This window comes from Rhinoderma darwinii, chromosome 1 (assembly GCF_050947455.1).
Source record: "Rhinoderma darwinii isolate aRhiDar2 chromosome 1, aRhiDar2.hap1, whole genome shotgun sequence".
Classification (NCBI taxonomy): domain Eukaryota; kingdom Metazoa; phylum Chordata; class Amphibia; order Anura; family Rhinodermatidae; genus Rhinoderma; species Rhinoderma darwinii.
In genome coordinates this window covers 523,885,617-523,905,712 of record NC_134687.1, presented here as the reverse complement: position 1 = coordinate 523,905,712, position 20,096 = coordinate 523,885,617, and the positions used below count along the sequence as shown (strand labels likewise).

At 40.0% G+C, this 20,096-nt stretch overlaps 1 protein-coding gene across 1 annotated transcript in view; it reads right to left on the bottom strand.

The window, feature by feature from the left end:
- Window positions 1–20,096, bottom strand: part of FBXL17 (F-box and leucine rich repeat protein 17) — a 715,529-nt gene that overhangs the window by 419,219 nt on the left and 276,214 nt on the right. The window lies entirely within an intron of this gene.

Here is a 20,096-nt window from a genome sequence, read left to right as displayed (position 1 = left end):
AATCAGGCAGCACTCCAAGGTATAAGCAAGGTAGAAAAAGGTGCTTTATTGGACCAATAAAGCACCTTTTTCTACCTTGGAGTGTTGCCTGACTTTTGGACCTTTTATATATATATATATATATATATATATATATATATATATATATATATATATATATATATATATATATATATATATATAGTGGGAGGGTTTGTTTGGGTGTAAACAATGGTGGATCAATATGAAAGAATGAACAGTGGAATTAACCACTGGGGGTTGCGTTCTCTTGAATATCGTAATTAAATGGTTATGTTCTGCAATTAAAATCTGTTCACGCTGAGCACCGTTAAGCTGCGGCAATGGCGATCAACATTTTAGAAGGCATAAAAAGCGAGTCTTACTACCCAGATAAACCTATTTTCTTCTAGAAGAGAATACATTTAGCTAAGCGCATATCTTCATATTAGTATGGAATATGAGCAGCCAATCTTGAGGGATCTCTTACTCAAACCGACCTGGCTGTACTTCAATCGTAAAATAATGTTTTTACAAGAGAGGCAGAGGAGTGAAATAAATGAAAAGTGAAAGGGTTAACGCCATATTCACTTTAGTTTGTCACCTTATTATAACTTGCCCTGAGGCAAGACGCATTCTAAAGAATAAAATTCTGATGCCTGTCACCTAAGCTAGTAAAATTTCAAATGCAATAAGAATCTACAAAGCGGAGCTGAAAATGATGTGAAGATCTGTTGCATCGTTTTATTTCTGGGCATTTTTAAAATTTAATGAGATGTTGATATCTTTTACCACTCACTAAAGAAAAACAGCAGGGGCACTTTTTAGCATGCAACCGCTGCAGGTACTGACAATGAATGGGAGCACAAAGCTCAACACAGGAGGGAATCCTATGCATGCTAAACGCTGCAATTCATGTTTAGAGGGAGAGCGAGTATATGAAGTGAAGGAAAAAACTCTGTAGTATAAAGTCATCGCCAGCGCTCACACTACACCCTTCATCTGCAGTGCTTACTGTTTAACATAAGCCCCATCTAAATATTGAATCCCCAAACATCTACGCCATGCATATTTCATTGCTTTACCTCAAACACTAGAGACTTCACCAAGTGACCACACCGTAAATTGTCATATATATGTGTGTGTGTAAATATATATGTGTATGTATGTATATATATATATATATATATATATATATATATATATATATATATATAGATATATATATATATATATACATATATATATATATATATATATATATATATACATAAATAAAAGAATGTATGTCCTGGGCGTATTGATTATGTAAGTGATAATAAATTATATGTATTCCATAGCTCCTACTAATACTAGTTAGCTACGTATCTATTTATCTCCTTAACTAAATCTATCTTATCGATCTATCAATATATATATATATATATATACACACACACACATGTACCAGAGCTAAATTTGTGGTTAGAGGCAAGGGCTACAATGTGCACTACACAAAAAAGGGAGTAGACACTTTTTCCCCTATAGAGTAACATAAAAATCACTTGTTTCTGTAAAGGATCTGCCAGACACAGCTTCTGTGTCGAGGCCCGTGGTTAGTCAGTCTGCACCTGCTCCTAAGTCTGATCGAGTGACCCCTCCTTCTACCAATCAGGCTGGGAGGCTGAGGAGTGGGAGAGCCTATCACAGCCTGGCCAGACGGAGCTAGCTCCCGCCCTCTATCTATTTATACCTTCACTTCCTGCTTCCCCTTTGCTTGTTTTTCTGTCTGTTTCCTGGCTCTGCTGCTGCTGCTTGTACTTTTGTCCTCTGCTCCATATAGACCCTGGCTTACTGACTACTCTCCTGCTCTGCGTTTGGTACCTCGTACACTCCTGGTTTGACTCGGCTCGTTCAATACTCTTGTTGCTCACGGTGTTGCCGTGGGCAACTGCCCCGTTCCCCTAGCTTCTGTGTACCCTTGTCTGTTTGTCTGTCGTGCACATAGTGAGCGTAGGGACCGTCGCCCAGTTGTACGCCGTCGCCTAGGACGGGCCGTTGCAAGTAGGCAGGGACTGACTGGCGGGTAGATTAGGGCTCACCTGTCTGTCTCCCTACCCCGGCATTACAGTTTCATTTTAATTGTCCTATGCAAAAAAAGTCTTACTATAAATGCTTAACCCCACAAATTAAACAGAAGTTATGCTCAAGCTTGCAATACACCGCTTAGTATCTCGAATATAACCTCACAAACTTCCCCTACCAATAAAATATTTGCTCCCATGAGTGCTTGGTGACAGTCTCTTACTTGTGACAATACTTACTAGGTGACCTGCCTGTCCTTTACTACCCCCTACTCGCTCTCTAGACTGTATCCTTAACATTGAGTTAGATGCTATTGCTCCATATCTTTAAGTCTCTAGTCAATAGAGTGCACTATATGAAGTACGGCATACACTTTTAAACAGCATCCCACACCACAAGCAGGGCCGGCCGTAGGATAGATGGCGCCCCGTGCAAAATTATCTTTCGGCGCCCCAACCCCATCATTAAAAACAAATGCCCCATAAAAAAATTATAATGGCCCTTTAGTGCCCCCATACAGTATAATAATAACAATATTTAATAATATAATATATTACAACCCCTTCAAGGACACAGTATTTTGTCCTCGAATTGTGCCTACAGTATTATGCCCCCTGTAGTACCCCAACACAGTATAATATCCACTTAGTGGCCCCCACACAGTATAGTGCCCCCCTTCAGGAATTTTGAAGCAGATTTTGTATTGACCGCGCTGTTTGACCTTTTTTTTTTTTGCGTTTTTTTCTTAAGCTGTTTAAGCTAATGCAAAAGACGCAGGCAAAAAAGTTCTAAACGAGTGCCGCAGGTATTTTCTACCTCCTATTAATTTCAATTGGAGGTCAGAGGCGGAAACCACTTGAAGACCATCAGCCCCCCATTCACAGTAAAATGACCATCAGCCCACCACTCACATATTCCCCCTTGTAGAGAGCGCCACACAGCCCCCTTGTAGAGAGCGCCACACAGCCCCCTGGTAGGGAGGGCCACACAGCCCCCTGGTAGGGAGCGCCACACAGCCCCCTGGTAGGGAGCACCACACCGCTATGGCTGCTACAGCGGTAACAAGTGAAGAAATGCCCGGGCAGAAAGGCGACTGCTCAGTCGCCGGGCCCGGGCGCTTCTGAAACAAGCAGGGGAAGGGAGGCAGCTGGAGTGATGCGCCCTGGGCGAAGGCTCAGGTCGCACACCCCTAAAGCCGGCCCTGACCGCGAGCCTCTTATATGCGGTTTAAAAATTAGAGACAGATTTACTTTAATTTAAAATATAAAATCTATACATACATACATACAATGAAACCTACCCAGATGACACTCCTTTGACAAGACTTCTCCCCCTCATTCTGACCGATTTGTTTCTGTGACAAAGTGTCCTCCCCCTTATACTTTATTAATGGTGGTCCCATATAAGCGGACTAGACCCTTTTCTGACGGACTGCATTTTAGAGCTAATTTTTAATTGGCAACCCCTTTGAAAAGACAACACATTGGACAGAATGAACATGCGCAAGGGACATCAGTTGAAAGAAGCTACCAGCATCTCCGGCTTCATTAGAGCAGGAGGAGGTGCATTTCCAGCACCACCGAGCATCATTGGAGAGGGGCGTGGCAAGCACATGGAATGGAGGAATAGTAGAAAATCTTGCAGCCTACCAAGCTGCAGCATACATTTTTGGCCACGTCACTGCGAGACTGCCATCGCCACTGCCGGGACCACCATACGTCCTCCTCCTTGCCCAGGCTCACCTCCAATAGACTTGATACAGTACAGACAGAGGATGAGAGGAAGTAGTCATGCTGAGGGCCAGGAATGAGAGAGAAAGCAATGCTGGGGACGAGAAATGAGAGGGAAAGCCATGCTGAGGGCCAGGAATGAGAGAGGAAGCAATGCTGGGGACGAGAAATGAGAGGGAGAGCCATGCTGAGGGCCAGGAATGAGAGAGGAAGCAATGCTGGGGACGAGAAATGTGAGGGAGAGCCATGCTGAGGGCCAGGAATGAGAGAGGAAGCAATGCTGGGGACGAGAAATGTGAGGGAGAGCCATGCTGAGGACCAGGAATGAGAGAGGAAGCAATGCTGGGGGCGAGAAATGAGAGGGGGAGCCAGGCTGAGGGCCAAGAATGAGAGAGTAAGCAATGCTGGGGACTAGGAATGAGAGGAGGAGCCATGGTGGTGACCAGGAATGAGAGGAGGAGCCACGGTGGGGACCAGGAATGAGAGAGGTAGCCATACAGGGGACTAGAAATGAGACAACCATGTTATATTACCTGTAGCTTCCCAGCTAGTATACAACTATACAAATAAAACTCCTATTATGAAATACAAGCCACTGAAAGTTAGTGTATACTGGAGGGCCACAGGTAGAAGACCACTGCAGTATACTGTATACAGTATTAAACTTAAAGGGGTTGTCCATTTATACAATTTTCAAATATTGATTTTTGTTTGTAATAATTCCTTACGGTCCTCAACATCTCTGCTTGTTGTCACAGTAGGAATATTCATTGTTTACTTCCAGTGGATAAAATTCTGTCCATGGTCATGTGATGGACACACAGGTGTGCAGCTCGTTACAGTTACAGTATGTGTATCAGAGTTGTGTCTTCTAATGATCCCAGCACCTGTGTGTCCATCACATGACCATGGATAGAATTTTATCCACTGGAAGTAAATAATGAATGTTCCTACTGATTAACAACAAGCAGATATAAAGGAAACCATGAGAAATTATATTGGAATACTGTATAACTTTTAATTAGACGACAATAACGCGTGTGTGTGTGTGTGTGTGTGTGTGTGTGGGCTAACCAAAGCAGGACCGAGGACATGTATTATGTGTATTAGTGCAAACATAACAATTACTGTATTAAATCAAATGCTCAAACTGATGTTCTTCAACAACTTGACAGTGTCCTAAGCGAACGTAAAATGTGTAGACAACATTATTTATAACATCTGGTGTGATTGAATTAGAAATGTTCACTATTCTTTCCCGCTGCTCGTCTAAGTTTGCGATCCTAGTCTCATAGACTTTACTTTTTAAATACCCCCAGTAAAAAAAAAAACGTCTAATGGGGTCAGATCTGGTGATCTCGGTGGCCATTCTATCGGGCCTCTTCTACAATCCATTGATCAGGAAAATTATCGTTCGCAAGATTTCGAGCTCGCAGAGAAAAAGGAGTCGGAGCTCCATCCTGCTGATACCAAACATTGCGGAAAGCTTCTCCAGCAATATTTTGAATAGCCGGTGTCACTTGGTTTCTTAGCAAATTGCAGTCATTTTCTGCATTTATGTTTCCTTCAATCAAAAACGGTCCTACAATATGATTGAGCAATATTCCGGCCCAAATGTTAATCTTCTGAGGATACTGGGTAGGACTGTCTCTCATCCAATGTGGATTTTCGTCTGCTCAATACCTCATGTTCTGTCGATTTACAGAACCGTTTAGTTTAAACGTAGCTTCATCCGAAAAAACAGGTCCAGTTGAATATCTGAAACTTGTAATCAAATCGTGTCATCATTGTATCGCAAAATATTGTATGTCAAAATCATCTTCGGTTAGCTCCTGAACTAGATGTATTTTATAAGGATGATAATGATGCCTCTTCAAAATTTGGCGGACTGATGTGGCGCTGATATGATTTTGTTGTGCTCCACTCGAGACAGATGTATGAGGATTATCATGTACAGTGAGCAGAATATCTAAAGCTTTTTCATCATTACTAGCATGTTTGGGTCTTCCGGATCTTGGTGCGTCTTTAATTGAAACGGTTATTTAAAAACGATGAACAGTTCTTTTAAGAGTTCATAACGAAAATGGATCACGGATAGGATAAGTGGCATTGAATAAAGCTGCTACTTCTCGATAGGATCTTATTTTTTCTTCGCTATACCCTCTCATCATCAATAAAGTGATCCTTTCCGTTTCGGTCAAATGCATTTTGTGATGAGACAATAGAAATGTACAAAAATGAAAATTCACAAGCGACTACCGAAATGTGTACACATGAAATCATGTTACAATCGTAGACAAGGTCCATTTTGGATCGCTGAGGCCGATTGTAATAATACGTTATTTAAAGTCGCCTTGATGTGACATTCCCAAGCTCACATGCACACGCGCCCACACTGATTTAGGATTTTACCCACGCAGCACATTTCGGGTATTGTAACACCGGCGGTAGCCGATAATGAAAATAACTTTAACGTTAAATATCTCGCCATAGTTTTCGTATTGAAAACAGCTTTCAAATGAGCCCCCACTCGACCCCCCGTGTAATTGTAAAGCTTAAAATTTGATAGAAGTAAATTGCCTCATCAGTCCTACAGTGCCTTGGATGCTTTTTCGGGCATGTGTCTGTGCATTTTGACCACATACAGCGTAAACACTGCAGAATTTCCATCCGGATTTTCCATGCGGAAACTATGCAGCATTTTCGCATGATAAATCGATATGCTGCAGATAAAAAATCCGCACTACAGGTAAATTTTTGCACGTGTTCTCTTTTTTTTTTCTGCTCCATATGGATAAGATTTGTTCAATTCTCATTCACTTTGGTGCTACTATAATACGCTGCGTAATTTAAAGAGACTCTGTCACCACATTCTAAGTGCCCTATCTCCTAGATAAAGAGATCGGCGCTATAATGTAGGTGACAGTAATGCTTTTTATTTAAATAAACAATCTATTTTTACCATTTTATTAGTTTTTAGATTTATGCTAATGAGTTGCTTAATGCCCAAGTGGGCGTATTTTCACTTTAGACCAAGTGGGCGTTGTACAGGGGAGTGTATGTCGCTGACCAATCAGCGTCATGCACTCCTCTCCATTCATTTACTCAGCGCATAGGGATCCTGTTTGATCGCTATGTGCGGTCTTATACTTACACATTAACAATACTTAAGTGTTTAGACATTCCACGGGATGTCTATTCACAATCTCTGCACTTCGTTACAGTTTCTATGATAGTTGTAGCCGAGGAAGCGTGATCTCGATGTAACCTGTCATTTACCGCGTAATCTCGCAAGATTACGCTTCCTCTGCTGTAACTACCACAGAGTAACGAAGTGCAGAGATTGTGAATAGACGTTCCGTGGAATGTCTATTCACTGTCTAAACACTTCAGTATTGTTAATGTGTTAGTATAAGACAGCACATAGTGATCTAACAGGATCGTTATGTGAAGTGTAAATGAACGGAGAGGAGTGCATGATGCTGATTGGTCAGCGTCATACACTCCTCTGTACAACGCCCACTTGGTCTAAAGTGAAAGTACGCCCACTTGGGCATTAAGCAACTCATTAGCATAAATCTAAAAATGCTAATAAAGTGGTAAAAATAGATTGTTTTTTTAAATAAAAAGCATTACTGTCACCTACATTGTAGCGCCCATCTCCTTATGTAGGAGATAGGGCACTTATAATGTGGTGACAGAGCCTCTTTAAGACCCGAGAACCGGGTGGAAATTCCGCTATGTTTACACTGTGTGTGGACGTACCCCAAATGTCAGTAAATAGAATTATCTAATTTTGCTTAATAAATTTTTGGACATTTTGAAATCTTTCTGAACTTTCAGAGCATAATTGTTGTAATTTATTAAGGTGTTGACACCACTTTAGTGGCGAAAAAGCTTTTTCTGCGACTTTTTCCATTTTTAACCTACGCCGGCCACTTTATCAAAAAGGGAATATGGCTTTAAAAGGGGGAAGGGTCACAAATGCCTTTCAGATTAACTTTCACGCCTGAGAAAGGCGTAAATTCTAGCGAAATCCACGGCTGTTCAGAGCTACCATATATGTTAAAGTCAGGCGAACAGATAGGCTAAATTATAAGACGTGTGCGCCTCTTAATAAATAACTTGCATGTTACTGCTACGGGCTTCTGACCAACACTGGCGTATGAAACACCAGTCAGTACATCTGGCTTAAACCGTTAGTAACCGCCAATACGCCTTTTCACGGCGGCCACTAATGGGCTTTATTCTGATGCATAAGCTTTTTTTACGGCGCTGCATCAGAATAAATAAACAGAGCAGGGAGCCGTTAAATCTCCCTGCTCTCAGCTGCCAGAGGTAGCTCAGGGCTGGGGGCACCCCTGCTCGAACGTGTGAGATGGATATAAGTATCGAACCCACCCGTTTAACCCCTTAGATGCGGCGCTTAATAGCGAGTGGTTTTGGAGAGAGGGAGGGAGCTCCCTCTGATCCCACCGACACCCGGTGATAAGATCACCGAGTGTCTTTATCTCCGATGGCAGCAGGGGGCTTAATAAAGGCCCCCAGGTCTGCCTGTAGTGAATGCCTGCTAGGTCATGCCGGAGGCATGTCCTAGCAGATGCCTGTTCGTTTTAAAAAGACAGGCAATAATACACTGCAATACAAAAGTATTGCAGTGTATTGTAATAGCGGTCAGATGATCGCATTTTAAAGTCCCCTAGTGGGACTAGTAAAAAAAAAGTTTAATGAAGTTAATAAAAAAAAAATGAAAACCCCACTTTTCCCCTTACAAACTGCTTTACTATTAAAAAAACTAAATAAAGTAAAAAAGTTAGGCATATTTGGTATTGCCGCGTCCGTAACGTCCCCGACTATAAAGCTATTATATTATTTAACAAGCACGGTGAACGCCGTAAAAAATTAAATAAAAACTATGGAAAAATTGCTGTTTTCTGTGAATCCTGACATAACAAAATGTGCTAAAAAGTGATCAAGAAGTCGCATCTACTCCAAAATGGTACCAAAAAAAACGACAAGTCTTCCCGCAAACAATAAGCCCTCATACAACTGCATCGGCGGAACAATAAAAAAGTTATGGCTCTTCACATATGGAGACACAAAAACAAATAATTTTAAAAAAAAAAGCGTTTTTACTGTGTAAGTAGTAAAACATACAATACCTATACAAATTTGGTATCGTTGCAATCGTAACAACCCGCTGAATAAAGTTATTGTGTTATTTATACCACACGGTAAACGGCGTATATTTAGGACGCAAGAAAGAGTGGCAAAATTGTCAGTTTTTTTTATACCCCCCCCAAAAAAAGTTAATAAAAGTTAATCAATAAATATGCACCCCAAAACGGTGCTATTAAAAAATACAACTTGTCCCGCAAAAACAAGACCTTATACAGCTATGTCGACGCAAAAATAAAAAAGTTATAGCTCTTGGAATGCGACGATGGAAAAACTTAAAAAATACCTTGGTCATTAAGGTTTAAAATAGGCTGGTCATTAAGGGGTTAATGTGTGTTCTGTTATTTTTTTTGGGTATGGGCATGGAAAAAAAAATGAAACAAAACAATAAAAAAAATACATGTGCATTTTTACATGCGCTGCAATTTTTTGTAATAGTGTTGCTAAATTATTGCATCACTGAAACCCGTGTATCTATTTTGTTTGGGTTTTTACTTGCACTCTTTAATTTCTATGTTAGTAAGTAAAGCCTGGGGGCAGTAAAATTAAACTTTGACTCTGTTCACACCGACATCTCATCGGTACTGTATTTACTGATTGTCTGGCACCTTAGGCAAGGCTCACACATTGAGTACTTTGCAGAATCTGCATAGAATTTTCACAACAAATTACAGTACAGGGAATTGTGTTTTAACAAATCTGCAGCATGCTCCATCTGTTGCGGAAATGCCGTAAATTTTCACAGCAGATTTCATTCATTGCAAGGTAATGAAACCATTTTTACCACCATTCTAAAATGTACTATAAATATTTAAAATAATCTTCGCAAATAATGAAACATTATCATTTTTGCATTCATAGTTTTTAAATAGATCACATTCCAGCCTAATAATTACTGTTTTTTTAAAACTACGCTTAATTTGACTATCCCTTTTACCATGACTGCCTGGAAAAGAACTAGAACTACAAAACATTAAAAGGAAAAACAAAAAAAGTTAACGAAAATGTGCTTGGAATTTACAGATATGGAAAAAATGTAAACTTTTTCATGAATCTTGTTTTGTTCCTGAAAATATAAGTTTATAATTTGTTTACACAGGTTCCTCTCAAATTATATAAATAACCTCGAGCTTTATCTTTTAACACATTTACTAAAGAGATAGACAGACAACTGGCGGTTTATGGCTAACAATTCCTGGTGGAATGTCAGAGACACATAAAGTGGGTGATTCATGACGGGATATTGAAGAGCAAGGGGCCCATATACTGTTCTTGTACAGGGACCCTCAGCTGTCTGTGGATGGATGAATAGATTAGACACAGATAGATAGATAGATAGATAGATAGATAGATAGATAGATAGATAGATAGATAGATAGATAGATAGATAGATAGATAGATAGATAGATAGATAGATAGATAGATAGATAGATAGATAGATAGATATGAGATAGATAGATAGATAGATAGATAGATAGATAGATAGATAGATAGATAGATAGATAGATAGATAGATAGATAGATAGAACTTGTGTGTTTATCTGTCCAATATATAACATCTTCATAGTTCATAATTAAAGCATTGTGAGGCTAGCAAAAGCTGAAATACAAAAGCCATGAATTTTATCGGGTTAATTGTCTACTATCTTTTCTATTGTATATATAAATATTTCATACCGCTGTTAGTCCGGCTTTATTTATTCATGTCTGTCTGTCTTGGAACGCCTGCTTTTCATATTCAAATTGCTCAAATCAAACTCATGCCTTTCAGCACAAATGTGACAGCTTTCTGCCGGTGCAAATTACCTGTTACTATTGATGCTTATTTTCATGTATATTTCATAGTCAAGGCTTTTGAGGAATACTGTGCTATGCTCCGCTATCTTTGCCACATGTAAAAAAAAACAAACAAACACAAAATATCTATATTTTCTTTCATTTTAAGTACTGAGAATTTGACGTCATCACTTTTTAAAACTTAAAACATTCTACACAGTTTTGGCCTTAACCCCTTCTCGCCGCAGGCCTTTTTCAGATTTTAATTTTTTCCTCCCCACCTTCCAAAAGCCATAACTTCTTTATTTTTTCGTCGATTTAGTCCTATGAGGGCTTGATTTTTGCAGGACGAGTTGAAGTTTTTCGTAGCACCATTGTTTTTTGCGCGTCGTTTTTATGGAATTCACTGTGCAATTAAAACAACATGTTAACATTATTCTGTGGGTCAATACGATTACGGCGATACCAAATATATATATAGTTTTTTCTATATTTTACTACTTCTACAAGTAAAAATCTAATTGTAAAAAAGAAAATTTATTTTGTGTGTCACCAAATTCCGAGAGCCATAACTTTTTTATTTTTCCGTCATTCAAGTGGTATGAGGGCTAAGCTGTAGTTTTTAATACCATTTTGATCACCTTTTATTTCATTTTTTGTGGGAGATGAGGTGACCAAAAAATAGAGATTCTGGCATTTACACGGCGTTCATCGTGCGGGTTAAATAATTATATATTGTAATAGTTCATACTTTTACGGACGCGGCAATACCAATTATGTTTATTTATTTATTTTTTTTACTATGCTCTAGGGGATAAATGTGAAAAATTGTTTTTTTTAACTTTAAATTTATTTTTTTTACATAAAAAAAAAAACAACTTTAACTCATTTTTCCTTTTTTTATTAGTCCCCCTAGGGGGACTTCAACCAGCGATCGTTAGATCGCTTGCACTATATATTGCAATACTGATGTATTGCAGTATATCGTGATTCCGATAGAGGCAGGGCTTAATAGGTGTACAAAGATGGCGGACCTGGGGCCCTTCATTAGGCCGCCGGGCAGCCATAGCAACCATCGCCCCCCCCCCCGCAATTGCGTTGCGAGGGGCGCGATTAGCTGTAAGAGGGGGTCGTCCCCCTCTTTCTAACGATTTAAATGCTGCGGTCGGTATTAACCGCAGCATTTAACAAGTTAAACGAGCGGGATCGCGCTCGAGCGAGATGCCGCTCGTTACTCCGAAGTGTCGGCTGTAACATACAGCCAACACCGGAATCGTATGGAGTGGGTTCACTCCGTGAGCTCATTACATACTTCCCCTACCCGACTTTGGCGTATGGATACGTCAAAAGTTGGGAAGGGGTTAAACCAGTTTTTGCTCAATTGCTCAAAATCTTGAAAGTAGTAAGAACAAAGTAAGAACAAAGTGTATGGTGCTCTTTTTTTAATGCACATACAATTCTAAATAACTTAATATGGATAACAGATAATGTTCATCTAAGGAGGGTATAAAAAATATCATGTAGTGAAATGACTGCCAAAGCAGAAGGAAATCTATTTCTTATGATGTTTCAATTACATGGGGAGAGATCTAATATGTAGGCACATCATAGAGAGGGTGGATGGAGTAGAAAACCCTCAATAACCCACTGGGTAACTAAGGATATCATATTGGAGAATTTAAAGAGGAACTGTCAGGTCTCCTGACATGTTAGTCTTAGCAAATACTTGTACTCCTATAATATAAGAATTCTGGAGCGTATTTTCTTAGAGCTCTATATTGTGCCTTTCCTCTGTTATTCCTCTTAGAAATTTACTAATGAACTGGGTGTTACCAGTTGGAGGTGTGGCTAACACTGTCCAATCAGAGCTAAGTCTCAGACTGTGTAGGGGCACACCCCATTGATGAAAGGAAAGGTACTATGCTCCAGAATTATAATTTCATGGGGAATACACGTATTTACTAAAACAAACATGTCAGGAGAGCAAACCTATACACAATGTCATATTTTCCACTAAATAAATGATAAATGTATAGTCATCATATACAAACCTTGTATTTACAGGACAAACTCATCATAAGGTCATTCTAGTAACACAAACAGATCAGCAATGATTTAGATGAGCCAGTGGATGCAATTCCACAATTCCCCAATATTCATCAGAATTAAGGGGCAAGAAGAAGGGATCCTCATCCCTCGAAAGGACTTTCAGTTTCTTTAGAGTCATGGCTGCAGGAAAGTGTTTTATAGACCCTCTTGTGGTCAAAAAGCTATTAGTCAAACCCTGATTCGCACTTTGAAAGATTGTTGGTTAGGCAGAATAACAACTAATAATTCAACAACTCAATTTCCTTTAAGAATATTCTGCCACACATACATGTAAAAATGTATTACAGTCATAGCAAGTGACATCGTAATCACTGGGATATACCGTCACTAGTTGATCACAAGGATTTGACTACTGGGACCCCCAGCAATCGCTAGAATAAAGGGTCTGCAGTATCCTGTGGAGCACAGCAGCTCCTTCTGAACCTTTCACTCCACAGCGCCACTGCCATTGAGTAGCGGGGCAGGTACTGCAACTCAGCCTCATTCACTTGAATGCAGTCAGCCCCCTATTGAACTGCACAGGAAAACATACCCTATGTGATATCTTATAAACTACAGTTGAAACAAAGTGTAACCATTGTATGATTTTTTGTTTAAGATTTCTTGTCACATCCAACCATCACAACAAAATCTGAAATTGTGACCTTCCTTTAACATGGGAAAATAAATTGGGATCACCTTCCTTTTTACCCTGCTTCGATAAAGGACACCAGTTCATGGATGAATTCAATATTTCACAGAAGCAATATTCATGTGAGCAGCATCTCAAGTGGGGAGTTCATGAAATAAGAATATTGTTTTATGGTATAAATCAAGTGGCTTTTCCATCAATAGCAGGTTGCAAAGATAGATAAACATCACCATCTCTGCTCTTGTTACACAACATGCTCATTCAGCAGTCTGCATGGGCAGAGGATGAGACTCACCAGGATGGAGTTAGGTGAGATATTTAATAAAAGTCATTATTACTGCTACGCTTGCTAAATCTATAAATGAGAAGTGAATTAAAGCGGTTTTACTATCACGGACATTTATGACATCTCCACAGGATATGTTATAAATGTCAGATAGATGCGGGTTCCACCGCTGGGACACGCACCTATCTCTAGAAAGGGACCCCTTAAAACCCCGTTCTGCCATTCTGTGTTCCGGTTGAAGTGGGAGATTTCCGGCCATGAAGATAACAGCGTAGCTCGCTGAGCTTCGCCGTTTCCTTAAGTCCCATAGAACTGAATAGTAGTTACGGAAACAGCGCAGCTCGCATGCTACGCTGCTTCCGTAACTGCCATTTACTACTATTCATTGTTCCAGCCCAGCTTCTTTCACTGCACAATCACACTGTAACACTGGGCTAGAACAATGAGTAGTGTATGACGCGGATTGGTCACTGATTGGTCGGCCTCATACACCTCTCTTCACAACACCCAGTTGGTAAAAAGTAAAAACACGCCCAGTTGACTATTAACCCCTTAAGGACACGGCCAATTTTGGCCTTGAGGACAGAGCAATTTTTTTACATTTCCCTCTTTGCATCCCGACGCTCAAAACTCTTTATTTTTTGTACGACGTAGTTGTATGAGACTTTGTTTTTTGCGGGACGAGTTGTACTTTATGTAGGTACCATTTATTAGTACAAATACATTATCGTTTAATTTCTATAAATTTTTATTTTGGCGAAAATGCTGAAAAAAAGCAGTTGCGCAGGAGTTTTAATATTTATTTTTTTACACCATACACCGATCATCATAAATAATGTTATACATTTGTTGTACAGGTTGTTACGGTCGGGGCGATACCAAATATGTCTATATTATTTCATGTTTTGGGACTTATATTTTAAAAAGTTTATTTATTATAAAAAATGTGTGTTTGTGTATTTTTTTTACTTTTTATTTATCATTAATATTTTTTTACATTCATTTAACTTTTTTTTTTAATCCCATAAAGGGATTTATCATTTTTATTTTGTAACTGTAATGTACTGGCATAGATCTATATGCCAGTGCATTAGCCTGTTACTGATTGTACACAGGCAGTTGTTAGGGCATACCTCAGTATGCCCTAACAACAGGAAATATGTTCAGACAGCCCTGGGGTCCTTCAATGGACCCTGGGCTGTCTGGCCATATGAGATGTGGGCTTTGATCGCGTCACAGTTATCTTCTGTGACGCGATCAATGTGCAGTCCCCCCTCTTTGAACGCCGCGATTAGCTTTCATCGCGGCGTTCAAAGGGTTAACGGTGGAGAGAAGATGTTTCTCTCCTCTCCGCTGTCAGAGCGGGGCCGTGGCTGTGTATTACAGCCGTTGTCCGGCTCTCGATCGCACGCAGAGACGGCTGTCAAACGGGACGAGAATGCTCGTCCTAATGCGCGAAGTGCTCGCAGCTCAGGACGAGCATACTCGTCCTGTGTCAGCAACCAGTTAAGAAACAAGTTAGCATAAATCTAAAATTGTTCAGAACTTGGTAAAAAATGATAGTTTTTCAAAATAAAAACCACTGCGGTTATCTACATTACAGCGCCGATCACATTATGTAGGAGATAGGGCTCTTATAACAGGTGACTGAGCCTCTTTAAGGCTGATGCTGGAACATTATATAACGCCTTCCTCAGACAAAGATCAAACGGGGTTTTCCCATAATCAATAAATTATCTGATTGATGAGGTCCGACCGTTGATCTCGAAAATGGGCTTACCTGTACGTCCCTGTGCACCCCATCTGAATAGAGAAGTGCTGCACATGCTCGACATTTACAGGTATTGGGTTCGCAGTATTATTCAACTCACTTGACTGGTACAATGCTTCAATACCATTCACAGCAGTTACGAAAGTATGAACATCCTGAAACCTGATATAAACAATGAAGAGGCTGCAGTGCTTCGTCCTTCAAAGAGCAGATCGACAGGGGTGTCAGACCCCACCGATCTGATATAGGTGGCCTATCCTAACGATAGGATATTCATTTTAACATCCTGGAGAACATCTTTAAAGACGCTGCTATTTGGGGGCTATTTTTTTTTTTTTTTCATTACTTTTCCGAAAGCCTTAACTTTTACATTTTTCTGTCGACATAGCCGTATGAGGGCTTGTTTTTTGTGGGACGAATTGTAGATTCCATTGGTACATAGAAAATGTATTTATTTTTTGTAGAGAAGTATAAACAAAAAATGCAATCGCGCCATCATTTAATTATTTTTTTTGTTACCGCGGTCAACGTGCGGGATAAATAATGCTTTCATTTTATAGTATAGGTCCTTACAATTGTGCCGATACTAACTGCACCCTTTTTTAATATTCACTTTTTTTTTACATAATTAATAATTTTATATGGGGGAAAAAGTATATATTTTTTTTCTTTATAATGCTCAACATTTTATTTAACTTTCTCTTCAATTTTTTATAGTCCCACTAAGGGACTTGACCTGGCGATTAAAACATAATACACTGTAAGACTCCTGTATTGCAGTGTATTATGCTTGGCAGTGTAAAACGGTGTAGACCTAAAAATCTTTTTGTGGTACCCGTCTGCCATAGCAAACCATTGTCAACACGCGATTGCACTGCAGGGGAGCTCCCTCCCTCTAACCACTTAGATGCCACGGTCAATCTATTGTCTTGTCTATTTAGTGTGGCACCTGAGCGGTAATCGGACAGGATGGAAGTAATCTCTGTTTTACAGCTGACACCCGCTGCGGATACATAACTCTAAAGGGGTCAGTATCACTGTCTAGATTGCACAAAGGGGCAATATTACTTTGTTCCAGCTTTATTTTCTTTCTTGTGTTGTTGTTCTTTACATAAATAACCCCTTAGTGAACAAACCAATTTTAGGCCTTAATGACCAAGCTATTTTTTATGTTTTTCCATCGTCACATTCAAAGATCTATAACTTTTTTATTTTTGCGTTGACATAGCTGTATAAGGATTTTTGCCGGACAAGTCGTATTTTAAAACAGCACCATTTTGGGGTACATATAATTTATTGATTCATTTTAATTAACTTTTGTTGTGGGGGGAATAGAAAAAAAAATCTGCAATTTCGCCACTCTTTTCTTCCACAATTAACGCCGTTTACCGTGTGGTATAAATAACATTACTTTATTCAGCAGGTCGTTACGATCACGACGATACCAAATTTAAATATTTGTTTTCATATGTTTTACTACTTGTTTTTGTGTCGCCATATTTTAAGAGGTATAACTTATTTTTCCACCGATGCAGCTGTATGAGCAATTTTTTTTTTGCAGGACGACTTGTAGATTTTATTGGTACCATTTTGGAGTACGAGACATTTTGATAACTTTCTATGTCATTTTTTTGAAGGCAGGATGAAAAGAAAACAGCAATTTTGGCATTATTTTTTACAGCGTTCACCGTGCGGGTTAAATAATGTAATTGTTTTATACATTCATTACAGATGCGACAATACCAAATATGTGTATCTTTTTTACATTTTTTTCATAATAAATTATTTTGTATGGGGAAAAAGTAAGAGTTAATTTTTTTTTTAGATGGGATTTTAATTTATTTTTAACGTTAAACATTTTTTTACTTTTTTTCTTAGTCCCACTACGGGACTTGACAATGCGGTCATCGCTTTTAGAATACACTACAATACTTCCGTATTGCAGTGTATAATTGCCTGTCAGTGTAAAACCGACAGGCATCTGTTAGGCCATGCCTCTGGCATTCACTAGAGGCAGACCTTAGGGCCTTTGTTAGGCCCCCGGCTGTCATAGAAACCATCGGCACCTAAAAATTGCATCGCTGTTGTGCCGGTGGAGTGAAGGAGTGAGTGCCCTCCATTTAAAACCACTGAGATAAGGCAGTCACTATTGACCGCCGCATCTGAGGGGTTAAACGGGCAGGGTCGATGGCGATTTTCATCCCGCCCACTCGAGTAGCTACCTCCGGTAGCCAAGAGCAGGGAGCTTTAACTGCTCCCGGCGGCGCTGCTTTATTCCATTGCAGTGGCGTAAAAAGGCTACTGCATCAGAATAAAGCCGGTTAGTGACTACCGTGAAAAGGCATTATCTTTAGACAAGGAGAAAAAAAAAAAAACCCCGATGCAAATCGTGCATCATCTCTTGTTTAAAGTGACAAAGGGTCGGGCGTAGGTGGTTGTGTTTACCTTGTGGTGTTGTGCTAGGAGCCTGATGAAGAGATCGGTCCGATCTTGTAACGGGTACCATTCTTATCCATTAAACATATATCTTATTTAAACTTCTTGCCTTGGATTGAGTCCTTCAATTCCACATTTGGACGGCGCTGGAGAATTTTATCCACTTTTATATCCATTTATCGTGAAAAGACATATTGGCTTTTACGAACAGGTTAAAGGAGTAACGAGTGGTGTGACTAAGTAAAGCAAATCTTTCCACAGTGCCCCGCTGTTTTTCCACAATACGGGGGCAGGGAAGATAGAAATTTTATGTGGGATATTGGGGGTATGTGTACGAGGGCTACTTTTTAGCCCCAGTCTGGCCTTGTACACAGTGTTTCGGTTTGTGGTGTTATGGTGTAATTTTTGCGTTTAATTGGTGTTTTTTTCAAAACGCTGCATGCTCTGGGGATAGTGTTTTTTTCTGGCGTTTTACCATAGGCTTCTTTAAAGGACTTAAAAAAAAAAAAAAAGGCCCGTATCCAGTAATTGTGTTTGTTCCAGTATGATGTACACCGTGTTCCAAATTATTATGCACATTGGATTTAAGTGTCATAAACATTTAATTATTAGTTTTTCAATTAAACTCATGGATGGTATTGTGTCTTAGGGCTCTTTGGATCATTGTAATCAATCTCAGACACCTGTGATAATTAGTTTGCCAGGTGTGCCCAATCAAAGGAAAACTACTTAAGAAAGACGTTCCCCATTATTAAGCAGGCCACAGGTTTCAAGCAATATGGGAAAGAAAAAAGGATCTCTCTGATGCCGAAAAGCCTGAAATAGTGCAATACCTTGGACAAGGTATGAAAACATTGGATATTTCAAGAAAACTTAGGCGTGATCATCGTACTGTGAAAAGATTTGTGGCTGATTTAGAGCACAGACGGGTTCGTTCAGATAAAGGCATAATGAGGAAGGTTTCTGCCAGACAAATTAATAGGATTAGGAGAGCAGCTGCTAAAATGCCATTGCAAAGCAGCAAACAGGTATTTGAAGCCGCTGGTGCCTCTGGAGTCCCGCGAACCTCAAGGTGTAGGATCCTCCAGAGGTTTGCAAGTGTGCATATAGCTATTATTCGGCCACCCCTAAACAACGCTGACAAGCAGAAACGGTTACAGTGGGCTCAGAGATACATGAAGACAAATCTTCAAACCGTGTTGTTTACTGAGGAGTGCCGTGCAACCCTGGATGGTCCAGATGGATGGAGTAGTGGATGGTTGATGAATGGCCACCATGTCCCAACAAGGCTGCGACGTCAGAAAGGAGGTGGCGGAGTCATGTTTTGGGCTGGAATCATGGGGAGAGAGCTGGTAGGCCCCTTTAGGATCAATGACGGTGTGAAAATGACCTCTGCAAAGTACGTAGAGTTTATGACTGACCACTTTCTTCCGTGGTACAAAAAGAAGAACCGTGCCTTCCGTAGCAAAATTATCTTCATGCATGACAATGCACCATCTCATGCTGTAAAGAATACCGCTGTGTCATTGGCTGCTATGGGCATAAAAGTAGAGAAACTCATGGTGTGGCCCCCATGTTCCCCTGACCTCAACTCTATTGAGAACCTTTGCAGCATCCTCAAGCAAAATATCTATGAGGGTGGGAGGCAGTTCACATCAAAACAGAAGCTCTGGGAGGCTATTTTGACATCCTGCAAAGATATTCAAGCAGAAACTGTCCAAATACCGTATATGTCGGCGTATAAGACGACTGGGCGTATAAGACGACCCCCAACTTTTACCCTTAAAATATAGAATTTAAGATATACTCACCATTTCGTGCAGGAGCGCTTCACTATGGCCATCGGCGGCAGGACCCAGGACTCTCTGTCTCTTTGAACTCGCGCATGCGCAGATAGGCTGCTTCATCGCGCGAGATCTGAGAGGCAGGGAATGAGAGGCAAGGGCGGGCCAGAGGATCTTACAGAGATGTTCCCTGGCGGCTAATACCGGACTGCAGGCTCACAAGGTAACACACAACCTGTGTGTAGACAATATGTAGACTAGGGATGTCACGATACCAGAATTTGGACTTCGATACCGATACTTCGTTTAGTATTGCGATTTCGATACCAATTTC